Source organism: Carcharhinus amblyrhynchos, chromosome 28 (genome assembly GCF_965287045.1).
Source record: "Carcharhinus amblyrhynchos chromosome 28, sCarAmb.v2.hapA, whole genome shotgun sequence".
Taxonomy (NCBI): Eukaryota; Metazoa; Chordata; class Chondrichthyes; order Carcharhiniformes; family Carcharhinidae; genus Carcharhinus; species Carcharhinus amblyrhynchos.
In genome coordinates, this window is record NC_137351.1 from 13,905,646 (window position 1) to 13,916,729 (window position 11,084).

Genomic DNA, 11,084 nt, shown 5'->3' on the forward strand with positions numbered 1-11,084 from the left:
AGATTTTATATGAATAAAATATACTTTTGCAAAGTAAAATGTGTTATCTTACATCACTATGTAGATGGCACTGTACTCAGTCTCACATTAACCCTGTATGTACCAGATCCTTAAACTATAGCTGCCTTGTGCACTAATGCAACTGGCTGACTGTCAGAAGTACATTGTACACAATAGGGTGGCACAGTAAAGCACTGCTATCTCATGGTGCCATGGACTCAGGTTCAATTCCAGCCTTGGGTCACTCTCTGTGTGAAGTTTGCACATTCTCCCCATGTTAAGTGGGTTTCCTCCAGGTACTCCAGTTTCCTCCCACAGTCCAAATATGTGCAGGTTAGATGGACTGGTCATGCTAAATTGCCCCTTAGTACCCAAGAATGTGTAAGTTAAGTGGACTGTGGTAAATGCACAGTGTTATATGAATAAGGCAAGACGCTTTTCATAGAGTCAGTGCAGACTTGATGGGCTGAATGGCCTCCTTCCGCACTGTAGGGGATTCTATGGATTCAATGAATATTGCATCTGATAGCACTCACAGTTACTCAGTGAAATCACTATCTTCCAATGAAGCAGCTTCAAATAAACTGCTGCTCCCAACAGCATTCCTTTGTTGATGTATTTAGTGAGCTTTCTTTATCCCAGTTAACTGCTTTGTGTTTATACTTTAGGAATGTTTACTTGGTCATCTGTCTGCTCCACAGAAGCTGAAGACCATGACAATCTAACCATGCCAGTCTCTGAAACTCTTCAATCCCGAACCTACCAAAACCAATGAATTAACCAACTCACTAGAGTATGTTACTTAATAGAGGAGATTGTAGCCTCGGGGCACTGTCTCTCACAGAATAGACATCAGATCACTCACAGAATAGTGGACAGTTTCATTAGATGATTAACATGAGGGACGTGTGTAACATTGCTTCAGAAGATCAGTGTAAATTATAGAGTTGGTTGCATTCATATTTAATGTAGGTGGCTCAATCATCTTCTAAACTTCACTGCTGTCAACTTTCCTAATGAGCTTGTGGTTGAAGGCACTGCCAGTTTCTGATGGAGTGCTGAGCCATCGGGACCAGAAAAGTCCAGGTTTCAAATCTTGGTGAGTGCCATGTTAGATGATGCCATCCCAGGCTGTGATCCATTGGTCGGCCTTGATCTCCGTGGGATTGGGAAGTCAAAAGTTAACCAACACTTGATCGTCGGTTTCATCTATTGTAAAGTGTGGACAACAATGACAAGGTGCATTCATGTAGCACCTTTAATGTGATAAAATATCCCAAGATGCTTCACAGAGGAGTGTTAATAAACAAAATTTGAAACTGAGAAGATATGAGGATAAATCAGACCACTAACATGCATGTACATAAAGACTTTATTTAAAAATAAGCTCCAAACATTTCCAAATACACCACTGCTTCAACAATTTCTGAGAGAGTTGCTTCTGTCGCAGTGACCCACTGACTGATTCCCCAGCTGCAGCACTGATATTGTCACGCGTATATTTCCACCCCTCACTTTCCCTCCTGCAGTTTGCAACAAACGATGATGGCCCAATTACACATAACAGATGTGGAGATACTCACTCAGTGAAACAGCTGGAAAAATAGCTCAAGCATAAGTAATAGGGAATGGACAGTTGTTCATTGACAGGATCCCACAGTAAAAGAGCAGGCAGCTTCCTGAGACTGCAGGACTTTTACTTTGAGTTGACCTTGACTATGTACACTCTAATGAGTACTCAGAGTACAAGGCTGGAATAAGATAGAAACATTTCTGTGTTTGTTATAGAAAATGACGAGAACAGATGATTTTAATTGATTTAGACTACAAATCTGTTTTTGTATCTCTCTCCCTGCTCCCTCTCCAATATCTATCTCAGGATAGACAAGATTTTACAGCCTCACTCGTCCCAAAACTGTAAAATCCCACCCACGGTCAACAGATCTTCCCATTGTCTGCCTCTCGCCTGCTCTGATTCCCGAGGCAGGCAAGATGGTAAAATTCCAGCAATTGTTTCGTTTAAAACCCTCCGTTCTCTCTGTCCCTCTCACACACGCTCTTTGTCTCTCCTACAAATAAATGGTCTCCCTATTTCACTCACCTGCACCTGTTCTGTCTCTTTCACTGGCACCCTCTACAACACAAGAAATACTATGATATGGAAAGACTGTTATCTAGGCAGGTGCAGTGTCCATTCTGCACACAGCAAAATCCCACAAGCAACAGTCATTTCCTTTATGTTTACCGGTGTTAAAAATGGAAGCAATATTAGCCAAGACATCAGGATAACTTGGGAAAAAGCTGAGGTGAGATGAAGAGAATTTTATTATGCGATATACTGTCTGAAAGATCAGGAAGCAGGTTCCGTGGTAACGTACAGAGTGGCACAGTGGTTAGCACTGCTACCTCACAGCACCAGGGACTTGGGTTTGAATCCCAGCTTGGGTGACTATCTGAGTGGATTCTGTACATTCTCCCCTTGTCTGCATGGGTTTCCTCCCACAGTTCAAAGATGTGCTGGTTAGGGTGCATTGGCTTATGCTAAATTCTCCCTCAGTGTATCTGAACAGGCACCAGAGTGTGGCGACTAGGGGATTTTCACAGTAACTTCATTGCAGCAAACAAAAACAAATTACTGTGGATGCTGGAATCTGAAATCAAAAGAGAAAATGCTGGAAAATCTCAGCACGTCTGGCAGCATCTGTAAAGAGAGAAAAGAGCTGACGTTTTGAGATCTTTTGGCAAAGGATCGTCTGGATCGTCTCAAAGCTCCTTTCTCTCCTTATAGATGCTGCCAGACCTGCTGAGATTTTCCAGTATTTTCTCTTTTGATTTCATTGCAGCGTTAATCTAAGCCTGCTTGTGACACTAATAAATAATTTATTTTGGATAAATATTTGAAAAGAAGAAATGTACAGGAGAATAGAGAAAGATTGGGGGAGTGGGACAAATTGGATGGCTCTTTCAATGAGTTGATGCAAGCATGATGGGCCAAATAGCCTCCTTTTGTATCATTATAAGTAAACCATCAGATCATCTTCAAATAAAGCCATGGGATCTTTAACCTCCCCAAATAACCAAACAACAGGTTTAGGTTTGACAGTTTAGCTGCAATGATGACTCCTGTAGACAGATCTGTAATCCTTCAGTGTTGTACTGGCCTGGAGCGACAGCCAAGGTTCTGCACTCTACTCTCGGAGTGGGTCTCTAATAAATGATTTTCTAATTCAAAAGTGAGGGTGTTTCCATCTGAGCCAAGCTGACACGAAAGCCTGAGATTAAGGTCTGGATTTTTATCCTCAGGGCAGATAGCAGGAACGGGGAAAATTCCCTGCTGGCCAACTTACCGTGGGAGAAAGTGCCAGGGATGATGGATTTTTCATTTTGCTTGTTAACTTTCTGTGATTCATGTACAAGGACATCCAGATCCCTTTGTACCGCTGTGTTCTGTGATTTCTCTCTGTTTAAATAATATTCTGTTCTCTTAGACTTCCTCAGCTGGATTTGTATTCAACAACAGCAATACGATGTGACAAATATAGAGGGTAAGTTAATGGATAGGATTTCAACATACTTTCTCATATTGACCAAGTGTTCCATATTTTGGGTAATCTATTTGGTGCTGTTTCAGAGTAGCTTTTAGCTAGTTTTTATATCCCTTTAGCTGGTCACTCCAAAAAGTATTAAAAGTAAATTGAATATTCACTGTGTCTTAAAGTACTTACTATCGATAAATATCCCTTTGTATTCTGCTCTAAGCACAAGAGTTAATTGAAAGCGCAGTTTGAAAGGAATTTTTTTTGAGAGGAAGGCATGACATGGGTGTGATTCAATGAAGCATTTAGATTCAACAAGACTGGTCAAACATCACTGCCTCCTTTTTTTGTGAAGATAGTGGACGAGGCAGGATCTGACATTCATAGAATCATAGAATCGTTGCATAAAATCTCACCATCTTTAGTTAAGTTAAAACAACTGTTTGGCTTGTTGAACTGTTAACACTTCACACTCTTACATTCTATGCAGTAAACTGATTTCTGGTGGACAGAAAACCATTCGGAATGTGACTGTGGCTTGACCTGAAGTCTGTAGTTTTAGTTTTCAACGTCCCTTATTACACTGTACAAATGGGAATGCACTCAAGCAAATCTTCACTCTGGCTGATGCACTGTTGAAATGTCTGTTCAAATCTCCTGCTTCTCATTAAGTAAGTGAGTAGAGCAGGAGGTAGGGACACTGATGTTAGTAAGAAAACAGACAATGGATGGAGGAGAGTTGACTTTATTAAAGTCTCCCTCTGCTGTCACCATAACATCATCAAGTCCCAGGATACTTGGCTGGATTAAGGAGCTGAGAATATGCACGGCTGACTGAAAATATTCCCCAGGTATAAGTCAAACGTTATCAGTGTTTATGCTGTGTAAATATTAGGCTTAAGGTTGCACCATCTGATCTCCTTGCAATTTCAAAATCAGTCACCTTCAAGATGGTTGGGGCAGCATGGTGGCACAGGGGTTAGCTCCGCTGCCTCACAGCGCCAGGAACTTGGGTTCAATTCTGGTCTCGGGTGCCTGTCTGTGCGGAGTCTGCACATTCTCCCCATGTCTGTGTGGGTTTCCTCCCCGTGTTCCAGTTTCCTGCCACACTCCAAAGGTGTGCAGGTTAGGTGAATTGGCCATGCTCAGTCGCTCCTTATTGTCTAAAGATGTGTAAGTTAAGGGGATTAGCCATGGTAAATACGTGGAGTTGCAGGGACAGAGCAGGGAAGAGGGCCTGGGATTTGATACTCAGTCAGAGAGTCGGTGCAGACTTGATGGGCCGAGTGGCCTCTTCTGCAGTGTAGGGATTCAATGATAAATTCAGAATAGAGTCACCAATTTGGCAATCAGCAATTCAGGAGGGGAAAAATCTGATAAGCCAATGCCTTAACTCACACCACGTCCTGTTCACCCATCACCTCGCTGGCCTACATTAACTCCCAGTTAAGCAATGCCTCAATTTTAAAATTCCCGTCCCTGTTTTCAATTAACTTTATGGTTTCGCGCCCACCCCCCCCTCCCAATTTCTATAACCTTCTCCAGTCCCATAACCCGCAAAGATTTTTGCCCTCATCCAACTCTGGCCTTGAGCAAGCCCAATTTTAACAGTTCTACCATTGGTGGCCATGCCTTCAGCTGCCTGAGCACTAAGCTATCAGATCTCTCATCACTCCACCACTCTCACTCTCCTCCTTTAGGCCACTCCTTAAAACTACATCTTTGAGCAAGCTTTTGGTCATCTGTATCTCCTTATGTGTACCTTCCAGGTTTTATTACAGTAACGGCACTGTACAAGTGGTGGTTTTTGTTAAAGAAAAACGGAATGTTGCACCGTACAGAAAATGCATAGCTTCCGACTCAATCTCTTGTGACAATATACACAGCGGCTCAAGACCATATTAGTAGTCTTCAGATGAAGTTGAATTATTAGATGGCGAGAAGATAGATCAGCAACCTCACTCACAATACAATCTCCCTTTTAAAGTCATAGAGTCATAGAGGTTTACAACATGGAAACAGGCCTTTAGCCCAACTTGTCCATGCCACCCGGTTTTTACCACTAAGCTACTATCAATTGTCCATGTTTGGCCCATATCCCTCTATATCCATCTTACCCATGTAACTGTCCAAATGCTTTTTGAAAGACAATGCTGTACCCGCCACTACTTCCTCTGGCACCTCATTCCAGACACTCATGTATGTTGTCTTTATTTTATATATTTCACGTTAAATTAATATTTATTGTGGAACATAATATTGTATTGCAAAGCATGTCAAACTTAACGGCATAGCCTCCTTGAACTTTTTTCCTTTATTGGAGGCAGCAAGACAGTGGGACTAATTTAATATTACTAGAAAAGAGCTGACACCAACATGATGGGCCAAATGGCCTCACTGTTGTGCTGTAAGTTTCTATGACTCTGTTGTAATTTCCTGATTGCAAATCGGAATTGGGTGATTTCTGAGAAAGGTTACATGCCATATAAGGAACATAAGCAGAACAATCTATTCAGCCCTGTGAATCTATTCTGCCGTTCACCAGCTGATGGATGATCTATCGCTCGCTCCAGCCACCTGCCTTGGCTCCATCTCTTTTTATATATTAGGCTAACAAAAATCCACTCTCTGGTTTTGAAACCTGTGCCCACTGGTGTCAATTGCTTTTTGCAGGAAGTGAGTTCCACACTTCTAGGTGGCATGGTGGCACAATGGTTAACACTGCTGCCTCACAGTGCCAGAGACCTGGCTTCAATTCCTGGCTTGATTACTGTCCGTTTGGAGTCTGCACGTCCTCCCCGTGTCTGCATGGGTTTCCTCCGGGTGCTCCAGTTTTCTCCCGCAGTCCGAAAGGCAGCTGGTTAGGTGCACTGGCCATGCTAAATTCTCCCTCAGTGTACCCAAACAGGCGCCAGAGTGTGGCGACTAGGGGATTTTCACCATAATGTTAATATAAGCCTACTTGTGACACTAATAAATAAACTTAAATGTAAATATACCACTCTTTATTCGAAGAAGGATTTCCTAACTTGTTCCCTCAATGAAAGATGTCCCCTGATTTGAAGGTTGTGCTCCCCCCCGTTACTCCAGACTCCCCATACCCTCTGCTTTATCAATTCCTTTCAAAAATCCTGAAATTTCTTCATCAAATTATCCTTTTGCCTACTAAATTCCAGTAAGAAGTCTCACAACACCTAGTTAAAGTCCAACGGGTTTATTTGGAATCACAAGTTTTTGGAGTGCTATATTCAAGCCTAGTTTGGAAATTACTCCTTGCCTGGGAAAGGTGCCACGGAAAGGATTGATTCAAGTAAATAAAACTGGTTGGGTCAATGTAATTAAGGAAATTCAAAACGAGTCAATTGAGCTTCTCTGGTGCTCAACAAAGCACTGTATAACTGCAGGACAATACTGCAAGTCTCCAGGAGACAATATTCATCATGAGTTGTGAAAGTTCAATAGCCTTGACATCCATTAAAGTCAAAGGGAGGTCGCCACACATTTAAACAATTTATTAATCAAGTGGCAGTTCCATAAATCAACCACCCAGCACCTGAGTCAACAGATGTCCATTTAACTAATTCACTGTCTACCCAACTTGTACTTAGTTACACCACAAAAACAGGAGGTAAGCTGACTAACTGAGACATTGCTCTGTGAATCCTCAACTGTAAGAAGTTTCACAACACCAGGTTAAAGTCCAACCAGTTTATTTGATAGTAAACCCACAAGCTTTCGGGGTTTGCCCCTTCGTCAGGTGAGTGCCAGAATAAAACTAGCAGGCATAAGTTTAAGGTGAGAGAGATACAAAAGAGTTCAGAGGGGCAATTTTTTCATACAGAGGGTGGCGAGTATCTGGAACAAGCTGCCAGAGGTAGTAGTAGAGGCGGGTACAATTTTGCCTTTTAACAAGTATTTAGACAGTTACATGGGCAGGATGAGTATGGGGGATATGGGCCAAATGTGGACAATTGGGACTAACTTAGTAGTAAAAACTAGGAGGCATGGAGAAGTTGGGCCAAAGGGTCTGTTTCTATGCTGTAAACTCTATGACTCTAGCTCTGTAGCCTCCTCCAACCCCGTGACCCTCTGAGATCTCTGCACTCCTCCAATTCTGCCCTCTTGCACGTTCCCAATTTCACCTCACTATTGGTAGCTATGCCTTCAGTCTGCGAGGCCCAAAGCTCTGGAATTCTCTTGTGCTTCTCTCTCCTCTTTTAAGCCACTTGATCGTTAAAATCTATTTTATTGACTGAATTGTTTCATCTGTCAGGGGGAGAAGCTGGGTTGTATAGTTGTGTATCTGCATTACTCCAGTGGTGAGCACTTGCACTGGAGTCACAGGGTCCTCGCTAACACTTCAGTGTAAAACTGAGAGAGTGCTGCATTGTTGGAGGTGCTGTCATTCGATATTAAAGTAATGCCCCTTTTGCCCTCCCAGGTGGAGATACAAAATTCCACAGCACTCTTTCGAAAGAGTTAGCTCAGCGTCCTGATCAACATTTATCCCTCACCCAATGTCACTAAAAGATGTTGGGCATAAGCCTCTGGATGAGTGGCAATTGAGCCGGATTTCCAATCCACTCTTATTTACTTACTTGGTGATCCAACTGATTCTTTCTTGCCCGACCTTCCGATTCAGGACGAGTGCAATGTGTAGTGCAGTGGGTTCCCACGGCCTCCTGTCCAGGGCTGCAGTGTGGGAGGGGAGGAGGACCCACCCTCTCTTTTACATCATGAGCTAGTGGGGAGAGTAGCAAGGTTTGGGCCAGCCCTTGTGGGGTTTTGGTGGTTGAGGATTAGTTTTGGGATTTCAAATTCTTTTTAAAGAAAGGTTTCCGGTCTCTACCTAGCACGTAATAAAATGTAAGGTCCATTTATTCTGGCATTGTGAGCAATCCCAGCAAAAGTGTATTTTACTATTTCCCTGAAATGACACTGTCCTTTTAATTAAATCTCAGTTCCATTTCAGAGAAAGTTCTCTAGGAAACTCAAAGAACAAGGAGTTAGTATCGATAAGGCTGATTCAGTGAGGAATCACAACCTCCGGTTTCAGTCTTTTTTCAAAGATGCTCCTGAATCACAGAATTCCCACAGTGCAGAAGGAGGCTATTTGGCTCTGACACTAACTCTCCGACAGAACTTCTTACACAGGCTCACCTCCCCGCCACCCTATCCCTGTAACACCCACGCATTTACCCCAGTAATCCACCTAATCTACACATCTTGGGACACTAAGGGACAACTTAGCATGGCCAATTCACCTTATCTGCACATCTTTGGACTATGGGAGGAAACCAGAGGGAACTCAGGCAGACATGGGGAGAATGTGGAACCTCCAGTTCCTTCCAAGGCTGGAATCAAACTTGGGTTCCTGGCTCTGTGAGGCAGCAGTGCTAGCCACTGTGCCACCATATGTCTTTTAAAATTCTTTTTTTTTATTCATTCATGGGATATGGGCATTGCTGACAGGTCAAGAGGTGAGTTACTCGCTGCAGTGTTCTGAGCCTCTGAGCTGCTCTTGTAACCATTGTGTTTATGTAGCAAGTCCAGTTGAGTTTCTGGTTAATTCAGCTGGAAACTAATGGTATTAAGTGCCTGGGTACATTAAGCAGAACCATTCGACCTGTGTGTGAGTAACTGTCACACTACATCACCTCCCCATAGATGCGCACTTGTGTAAACTTCTAGCTGGACAGCTGCAGGCAGTATGGACACTGGTTGCAGACATCTCTCAGGAGACAGTGATCTCATTAGTGACTTAGGAAGACAGAGCTGGATAAATTATCCTGAAAGTGGTGCTGAAACATTGTGCAGCTGTCTAAAGGATAAATGTAGTGTTACCCTATATGCTGATCTTTGTAGGATGGGGTACATCCCATAGAAAATTGCAGTAAAATACTATTTGGTACAGATGATATTAATAATAACCACCTTCCTTTATATTATTTAAAATAAGGTATTGTGAAAGTATTGGAAAGATGAAGTTTAGTATCAGAGTCTAGAAACCAGAGATATAATTTATAACTTGCATGTGTGTAGCATAGTCAACATCCCAATGCACTTTACAGAAGCATTATCAAACATAAGAGCGGCATGGTGGCACAGTAGTTAGCACTGCTGCCTCACAGCGCCAGGGGCCCAGGTTCAATTCCTGCCTCGGGTCACTGTCTGTGTGGAGTTTGCAGATTCTCCCCATGTCTGTGTGGGTCTCCTCCCCCAGTCCAAAGATGTGCGGGTTAGACAGATTGACTATGCTAAATTGACCGTAGTGTCAGGGGGATTAGCAAAGTAAATGAGGGTTATGGGGATAGGGCCTGGATGGGATTGTGTCAGTACAGACTTGATGCGCTGAATGGGCCCTTTCTGTACTGTAGGGATTTTATCATTGATGCCAAATAAAAGGACGCCGTAAAAGGTTGATCAAAGAGTTAGATTTTAAGGGGCATCTTTAGGAGGAAAGGAGAAGGGGTTAAGGAAAGGAATTTCAGAGCCTAGGACCTGGCCAACAATAGCAGGGTGAAGGAAATCAAGAATGTTCAAAAGGCCAGAACTAGAAGAGTGCTAAGATCTCAGTGGGCTGCATTTTACAGAGCTACCCACCTTCGGTTGTTCCATGAAAATCACTGACGCACAATTTATATTCATATTCATGGCAATACCTCTACCAATCAGAGTCCACTTGCCAACCAATTAGCAAACTCTTCTCATGCAGTATAAACAGCAGCTCGCTTTGAAAATTTGGTATTCTTGTGTCTGTCCTGATGAGTGCAAGATGAAAAGTTTTGACAGCATGTCCCTTTCTTCATCAATACTATTTTCGACCTATTGTGCTCGAAAGAGCTAACAGCGAAATTTAGAAATATTTTTAAAGAATTACGATAAGCTTTGAATCAAATGTTGTTATATATTTTTTTAAAATCACAAATTAGTTAAATCAGAAAGACAACAGGTGAAAGGTCATTGATCCAGAATGCTGCTTTTCTCTCTCCTGACCTGCTGGATGTTTCCAGCATCTCTGTTTGTATTTCAGATTTCCAGCATCTGCAATATTTTACGTTTATTGTAATGCATTATAACAAGTGTTGGCAGTCCCAAAACACTCCTGTATTCACACAGCATAGAGGTTGAAGGTTTGATGACACATCTGAACGATATTACAAAAGACAGATGAATTGTTATCGGTCAAATCTGCTCAAAAATGTTTGTAGCCTCGGGGGTATTTTCGCAATCAGAGCCCTTGCGATAAGAATGGAAATGTTCAGGATTTGTTGCAAGATATCACACTGTGCCAGGTCAAAGTATTCACCCTTAAAGACAAACAACAGAAAGGTTCTGAGGGGCGCCATGGTGGCACAGTGGTTAGCACTGCTGCCTCACAGTGTCAGGATCCAAGTTCAATTCCCAACTTGGGTCACTGAATGTGTGGAGCCTGCACATTCTCCCCATGTCTGCATGGGTTTCCTCCGGGTGCTCCAGTTTCCTCCCACAGTCAAAAAGACAAGCACGTTAGGTGCATTGACCGTGCTGAATTCTTCCTCAGTGTAC